Source organism: Heterodontus francisci, unplaced genomic scaffold, assembly GCF_036365525.1.
Source record: "Heterodontus francisci isolate sHetFra1 unplaced genomic scaffold, sHetFra1.hap1 HAP1_SCAFFOLD_172, whole genome shotgun sequence".
NCBI classification, from domain to species: domain Eukaryota; kingdom Metazoa; phylum Chordata; class Chondrichthyes; order Heterodontiformes; family Heterodontidae; genus Heterodontus; species Heterodontus francisci.
Genome location: NW_027141631.1, coordinates 3191375 through 3199462, shown reverse-complemented (window position 1 = coordinate 3199462; position 8088 = coordinate 3191375). Strand labels below are relative to the sequence as shown.

The following is an 8088-nucleotide window of genomic DNA, read 5'->3' as shown; positions in this document are numbered from 1 at the left end:
GTTCTGGTGAAGATCAGAAGCAGTGATATCTGTTTACACCACCCGACAAGTCGGCCTGATGCTGTGGCTCGCTGATCATGTGGGGTTCAAGCAATTCTTCCAGTCAGTTAGTTCAGTTTTCATTTCATGAGAAATTCGGTCATCATGACTTCGTCAGTGACCTAATGGTTCAGGTGTCTGAGTGATGTTAATCATGATGTGATGAAATGATTGTATGTTCCAGTCTTTCCGTGGTGGGTTTTCACACTGAGTAGAAACGTGTTGGACATGGTCTGGAAATGTTTCACACTGCTCCATTCCCAACTTCATTTACTGACAGAAGATATATTTCCATCATTCCACAGCTGGCTGCACAGCCAGAAGCTGTGCTGAAGGTGACAGCTATATCTCTGCAACTGACAAGGTGGCCGAGAGGTTAATGCGATGGACTGCTAATCCATTGTGCTTTGCACACGTGGGTTCGAATCCCATCCTTGTCGCTAGTTTATGAGCTGTTTCGTGTATTATTTATGTTGGGTGAGCTTATGTGTCAAGTCAGCCTCGAAACCTGTTCTTGTCAATGTCCAGACAGTGATTCCAGAATTTGTTATACTTTATTAAAATTGAGACAGACAATTGGAATTCTTCACCCAAACTGCACTGGAATGAAGATCAAATAGGGATCACGAAACGGAGCAAGATTTTTCCTCCCCTCCTTCCTTCCATCATTACTTTCTCTGGATTTGCACCAAGTGAAAGACAAATGGGAAAAGCAAATGGCGAGGGAGCAGATGCAGAAAATTATCCTTTGGCAAGAAATTTATTTTCAAATCTTCTTGATAGATTAAGTGAGTGAGCAATGCTTTGGCAGATGGAGTTTAAAATGAGGGGTCATCTACTACCGACGATAGATCAGAGTGTTTTTTTGTAAGAGGTGAGATGTTAGAAACGGTTGAGGAGCAGAGACCCGAATACTGAATTGATAAAAGCTGGTAGAAAATAATGTGAAAAGTGAACAGAATCTGAAGTTTGGAACTCATGTTGTAGTGATATAAAGCTCTGTGCTCCTGAAGTATATGTCCAAGCCCAGATTGTGGGTAATCTGTGGAGAGTGATTTGGTTTTTATTCATTCTTGGGTGTGAGTATCGCTGATAAGGCTAGCATTTATTACCCATTCCTATTGCCGTTGAGAAGGTGGTGGAGAGCTGCCTTCTTGAACTGATGCAGTCCATATGGTGCAGGAACACCCACAGTGCTATTGGGGAGGGAGTTCCAGGATTGTGACCCAACAACAGTGAAGAAATGGCGATATCGTTCCAAGTCAAGATGGTGAGTGACTTGGAGGGGAACCTGCAGGTAGTGAGTTCCCATGCATCTGCTGCCCTGGTCCTTCGAGGTGGTAGTGGTCACGAGTTTGGAAGGTGCTGTTGAAGGATACTTGGCGAGTTGCTGCAGTGCATATGGAGATGGTACACACTGCAGCCACTGTTTACTGGTTGTGGAGGGATTGAATGTTTAAGGTGGCGGGCGAGGTGCCGATCAAGTGCGCTGCTTTGTCCTGGATGGTGTTGAGCTTCTTGAGTGTTGTTGAGTGGGATGTATTCCATCACACTCCTGACTTGTGCCTTGTAGATGGTGGACAGGATTTGGGGTGTCAGGAGGTGAGATACTTGCTGCAGAATTCGTAATCTCTGACCTGCGCTTATAGCCACAGCATAGATGTGACTGGTCTAGTTACGTTTCTGGTCAAGATGTTGATGGTGGGGGATTTAACGATGATAATGCTTCTGAATATCAAAAGGTAGATTTTTTTTCTCTCTCATTGGAGATGTTCACTGCTTGGCACTTGTGTGGCCAGAAGGTTGCTTGTCACTTATCAGCTCAAGCCTGAATGTTGCTCAGGTCTTGCTGCTTGCAGGCACAGACTGCTTCAGTATCTGAAGAGTTGTGAATCATCATCTAACATTCCCACTTCTGACTTATGTTGAAGAGAAAGTCGTCAATGAAACAGCTGGGATGTTTGGGTCTACGACACTACCCTGAGAAACTCCTGAGGCAATGTCCTGGGCTGAGATGATTGGCCTCCACTAACCACAACATCTTGTTTTGTGCTAGGTATGACTTCAACAAGTGGAGGGTTTTTCCCCTGATTCCCATTGACTTCAATTTTGCGAGGGATCCTTGATGCCACACTCACTCAAGGGCAATCACCCTCACCTCTCCTCTGGAATTCCAGTCTTTCGTCTCTGTTTGGACCAAGCTGCAATGAGATCATAAGAACAGAAGATCGGAAGAACTCATAGCAGCAGTAGGCCATTAGGCCCCTCGAGCTTGCTCCGCCATTCAATAGGATCATGGCTGACCTGATCATGACCTCAACCCCACTTTCTTGCCTGCCCACATAACCCTTGGCTCTCTTGTAGATAAAAATCTTGAAGACATTCAATGACCCAGCCTCCACTGCTCTCTGCGGTAAAGAATTCCGAAGATTAATGACCCTCTGAGAGAAGAAATACCTTCTTAAATGAAAAAGCCCTAAATCTGAAACTGTGTCTCCTAGTTCTAGATTCCACCACGAGAGGAAACATCCTCTCAGCATCTACCCTGTCAAGCCCCCTCAGAATCTTATATGTCTCAATACGTTCTCCTTTCATTTTTCTCAACTCCAATGAGTATCGGTCCAACCTGCTCAACTTTCCTCATGAGACAACACCTTCATCACAGGAATTAATCAAATGAACCTTCTCTGAACTGCCTCCAATGCAAGTATATCACTCCTTAAATAAGGAGACCAAAACTGTACACAGTACTCTAGGTGTGGTTTCACCAGCACCATGTACATTTGTAGCAAGACTTCTCTACTTTTATACTCCATCCCCCTTGCAATAAAGGGTAACATTCCATTTGCCTTCCTAATTATTTGCTGTACCTGCATGGTAACTTTTTGTGATTCATGTACGAGGACACCCAGATCCTTCTACACCGCAGCATTCTGTAATCTCTCACAATTTAAATAATATTTTCCTTTTCTATTCTTCCTACCAAAGTGGATAACCTCACATTTTCCCACATTATACTCTATCTGCCAAATTATTTCCTGGAGTTGAGAGACCCTGGCAGAATCTAAATTGAGCATCGATGAGCAGATTATTGCTAAGTGTGTGGTGCTTGATAGCACTGTTGGTGACATCTTCCATCACTTTGCTGATGCTTGATAGTAGACTGATGGGGCGGCAATTGGTCAGATTGGATTTGTCTTGCATTTTTTTTGTGGAGAGGGCACACTTGGGCAACTTTCCACATTGTCAAGTAGATGCCCGTTTTGGAGCTCTACTGGAACAGCTTGGCTGAGGGCGCAGCTAGTTCTGGAGCACAAGTCTTCAGTACTAGTGTGGAAGTGAGCAGAAAGGCATGGCACTATGCTTAATGGGAAATATAGCCAAGTTAGGAATAGTAGCTTTGCTGAGCTTTGATTTTAAGTGGCAGAAACCACAATGAAATAGTTAAAAGTAAAGGCAGAGCGTGTGAGACTGTAAAGACTAGCCGACACTGGTAATTGCAAAGACATCTGTTCTTTATGGCCTGATTGTGTGACTCCCTGTGGTTTGGAACAAATGGACTCCTGTGAATCAAATGATGTCCATCCCTGTGTGAGTGATAAGGAGTGCTCGGCCCCTCTTATCTTCGTGAACTGCCACTACTTGATGTAGCTGCAGACTGCATGAAACACTCAGGAATGTACACCTAACAGAGATAGCAGGAAGCGCCGCAATTACTTGTCACAAGGTAGAGACAGACTCATGATCCATGTAGGGAGTGAGACTAGATTGATTATTGATGACTCCTATGCTCTTGCTAATTAGCTTGCTTGTCCGCTTTGTTTTATCTTGCTGGTACAAAACAATATTTTATTAGTAACAAGTATGTATTGAAAATGGAGTGTATTGGAACCTCAGTAACAGATGTACTGCATTTCACCACGTGGGTGAAGTCGAATTGTATCGCACTGATTGGTTAAACAAGGGGGTATAGCATGAATCTTAATGTATAAACAGTAGTACCTGTATCAAAAAACTTTACTTACTCTAGTGGACCAGACAGACTCTGGGTGGAGTCAGTGTCGTTGCATTAGAGGAAGTCAGCCGGCTAAATGCGCAAATAAAGTAATTGATTTTACCTACACATCCGACTCAGTATATTTAATGAACCAGACTGAAGCCAAAAAGAACTCAGATTTACACTAGAGCCGGAATGTTGTTCGGGCCCATAGTCTTTGCTGTATCGAGTGCCTTCAGCTATTTCTTGCCATGATGTGGAGTGAAGCAAATTGGCTGAAAACTGGAAGCTGTGATACTGGGGACCTCAAGAGGCCGAGATGAATCATCCACTGAGCAATTTCTGACTGAAGATGGTTTCAAATGCTTCAGCTTCATCTTTTGCACTGACGTGCTCGGCTCCACCAACATTGAGGATAGGGATGTTTTTGGAGCCTCCTCATCTGGTTCGTTATTTAATTGTCCTCCACCTTTCATGACTGGATACCTAGTTTCTCAGGGCAGTGTCCAAGGCCCAATCAACCTCAGCTGTTTCATTGATGGCTTTCTCTTCAACAAAAGTCAGAAGTGGGAATGTTCGCTGATGATTCACAACTCATCAGATACTGAAGCAATCTGTACCTGCAAGCAGCAAGACCTGAACAACATTCAGGCTTGAGCTGATATGTGACAAGCAACATTCTTTGATCTGATCCTGAGGGAGATATCCGTGCGTGGAGTGGCGGGATGTATGGAGAGTGATTCTGAAGAGGATGTCTGAGCCTGGAGGGCAGAATCTGTGGAGAGTGGTCCTCAAAGGATGTCCGTGTCTGGAGATTTAGGATCTCAGAAGAGGGTCTCCGAGCCCATAGTGCTGGGATCAATGGAGAGTGATCCTGAAGTGGTTGTCCGAACCTGGAATGGCGGGATCTGTGGAGAGTGATCCTGAAGTGGGTGTCTGAGCCTGGAGGGCAGAATCTGTGGAACGTGATCCTGACGAGTATGTGTAAACCTGGAATGGAAGCTTTCTGTAGAGGTACAGGTGGAGGCCATTCATTCCCAATATTTTATAAAGGTTTAGCATAACTTATATGCTTTCACTCTATGCCTCTATTAATAAAGCCAAGTGTTCTGTTTGCTCTTAGCTACCTTTTCAATCCTTCTAACATTGGTGTACATTGTCTCTCTGCTCCTGCACCCAGTTTAGAATTGTAACGTTTCATTTATATGGCATTCTTCCTTCCAAATTGTATCACTTCACACTTCTCTGTGTAAAATTTCATCTGTTCTGTGAAAGCCCATTTTACCATTTTTTTTAAAGTTCCCCTGAAGTGTGTTACGATCACTGGCATAGGACAAAATTCCTGAGCATTCTTTGATGCTATCTCCATAGACAGAGCAATCTTTTACGCGAGCTCAAATGTAGGATATTGTGTGTTTAGTATCTTATTTCACCCATCAATATAAGCACAAATATGTCACGTAAATCCTGTTCACTGCAGTCCCTGCTGCTGTTTGCTGCCTATATTTACAGATTTTTATCTCAACCTCGTCACCATGTTCTCTAATATATTCAGGGGGCATCAGCAGAGAAAATGTTCAACAAGCATGGCAAGTGCAATGAAATGTTTATTTATTTCATTATGTCATGAACATAATATACAAATTTTTACATGTGTGAATCATCAATATGTGTCTTCATAAATGGAACCCCGTCACAATAAACACTGCCACCTTTCAATGTTTAGCAGACAGGTTTGACGGCCTGATGTGTGTGATTCCCATATTAATGTGTTTGTACAAAGTTCGGGGAAAGATGGAGATACGAATAATTTACAGGGAAATCTTTTAAGCATATTACCACATCTCTCACTCATAAAGATCTGCAAACACATGGATTCCAAAAGAACCTGAGTACAAAATCACCTAAAATAAACACAGCCAGAGAGACTTGCAATAACCTGTAGCTCAGGGAAAGTACATGATGTGATGGAAGGGATTCTGTTTCTTCTGTTAAAATATTTTTTGAAGAAGTCATAATCAAACTGAATAAATGTAGGACCAGTTCTTTTTCAAGAGAGAACCAAAAGAGCCAATTTGGCAACTATGTTTACTGGTTGTCACATGATTCAAGTTAAATATAGAACAGAAACCCTGGTAACCGGGAGAAATATGGTTAGTGAAGTCAGTCATGCCCCTTGATTGGGCAACCTTGGCAGCAGCAGCGCAAACCTAAGACAGCAGAAAACTCACAACCTTTGGTTGTAGCACTAAGTGTGTTTTACCTGCTGGAGTGAGCAGCTGATAAAGTTAACCTGAAGAATCGTCAAGGAAGGAGAGAAGACCACAATCCAGTTTGTTTTCCAGAAAATCTTTAAAAGACCCTGAGAAGTCCACTGAGTTAATTCATCTTGTCGCATGTCTTTGAAGAAGGCCTGCTAAAATTAATTCTCAATGCCTTCTGAAAAGAACGGATCTAAAATACCCTAGTGACCTGTCTACGTATACTCGGAAGTTAGACTGTATTCCAGTTTTGGAGCAACATATCTCATCTGATTATTTCTTCAAAAATGAGCAAATAAACAGCCCAAGAGGTTTTTTTTGTCTGTAACAGAGTGCTGAATTTAAAAAAAAATCCCTTATATTTTTATCAGCTATCCAGTGTGTGTGTGTGCGTGTGGCTCGAAGATAAAAAAAAGGACTTTAAAAGTTGTTCAAGGTGAAAAAGGAACTTTTAAAATTTCCACCTGTGTGTTTATGCTTTACTTCATGACTAGTTAAAACTTGTTCGACAATAAATGGATAATTTTGTTGTTCATTAAAGAAACCTGGTCAGTGTCTTCTATTCTGGGAAAAATAGAGTATATGATTGACTGTATCAGTATGTGGGAAAAGTTCACATAGATGTTGTGACCTGTGGAGAAGTAGGATGAGAATAAAGAGTGCCCTCCTCTGCCCTTAGTTGTCACAGCACTTGTGATCTGGCTCAGCAGCTTAATTGGTTCGAGTGTTCGTCTAATAATCAGAAAATCATGGATTCATATCATGGCTTCAAAAGTTTAGCTATCAATCATTTACATCCATTTTCTTGTGAACTTTAACTTTTCTTATGAATTTCAATCACAAAAGAAAACAGCTCAGATGTTGCCTTTGTGAAGGATGTGAGTTTGAAATGGCTGTTCCTGCTCGTACTGATGTCCAGTGCTAATATTTCAACGGCAACTCAATCCCGTACAATTTCTTTGAGAGCAATGTGTTTGCAGTTGCATTTAACCTGGAAAACAGCTCAACATTAATCTCACTGAAGGAAAGTGTGACCGTGTTGTATGTTTCAGAGTGTTTGTGTCATTTTGTGTCTCTTTTAACCAAGACTATAACACGACGCAAAGGGGAGGGTTGATCCGAGGTTTAGAATATATTATCATTCAGGAGCAAGAAAAATCAAATGGAACAAAATAAGAAAACCCAGTCGCCAGATTTGAGAATCTGTAGATCCGCTTTGGGAAAGTGAATCAGAGCAGAATGAAGGGTGAACTGTCCGACTGCCCAGAAGAGATGAAGACACAGCTCAGTCAGCACGTTCCCCTGGTTTATGATGCTGGAACATTCCTCACACAGAAATTATTCAATCAATATTCATCTGCCAAGTCGGTCTGAGGCTGTGCCTCTCTGATCATGTGGAATTAAAGCAATTCTTCCAGTCAGTTAGTTCAGTTGTCATTTCATGAGAAATTAGAAGTCATCATGAGTTTGTCAGTGACCTCATGGTTCAGGTGTCTGAGTGATGTTAATCATGATGTGATGAAATGATTGTATGTTCCAGTCTTTCAGTGGTGGGTTTTCACACTGAGTTGAAACGTGTTGGACATGGTCTGGAAATGTTTCACACCGCTCCATTCCCAACAGGCCATGACCTGATGTGATGGAAATTTCATTTACTTACAGAAGCTGCATTTCCATCATTGCACATCTGGCTGCACAGCCAGGATCTGTACTGTCCAAACAGCTGACAAGGTGGTCGAGAGGTTAAGACGGTGGCGTGCTAATGCATTTTGCTTTGCAAGTGTGGGTTCG

At 42.3% G+C, this 8088-nt stretch overlaps 1 non-coding gene across 1 annotated transcript; it reads left to right on the top strand.

Annotated features, from left to right (window-relative positions):
• The first annotated feature begins 397 nt into the window (after nucleotides 1-397).
• trnas-gcu (transfer RNA serine (anticodon GCU)) lies at nucleotides 398-479 on the top strand. Its single transcript has one exon. It is a non-coding gene; the product is annotated as a tRNA-Ser (tRNA).
• Nucleotides 480-8088: the final 7609 nt, after the last annotated feature.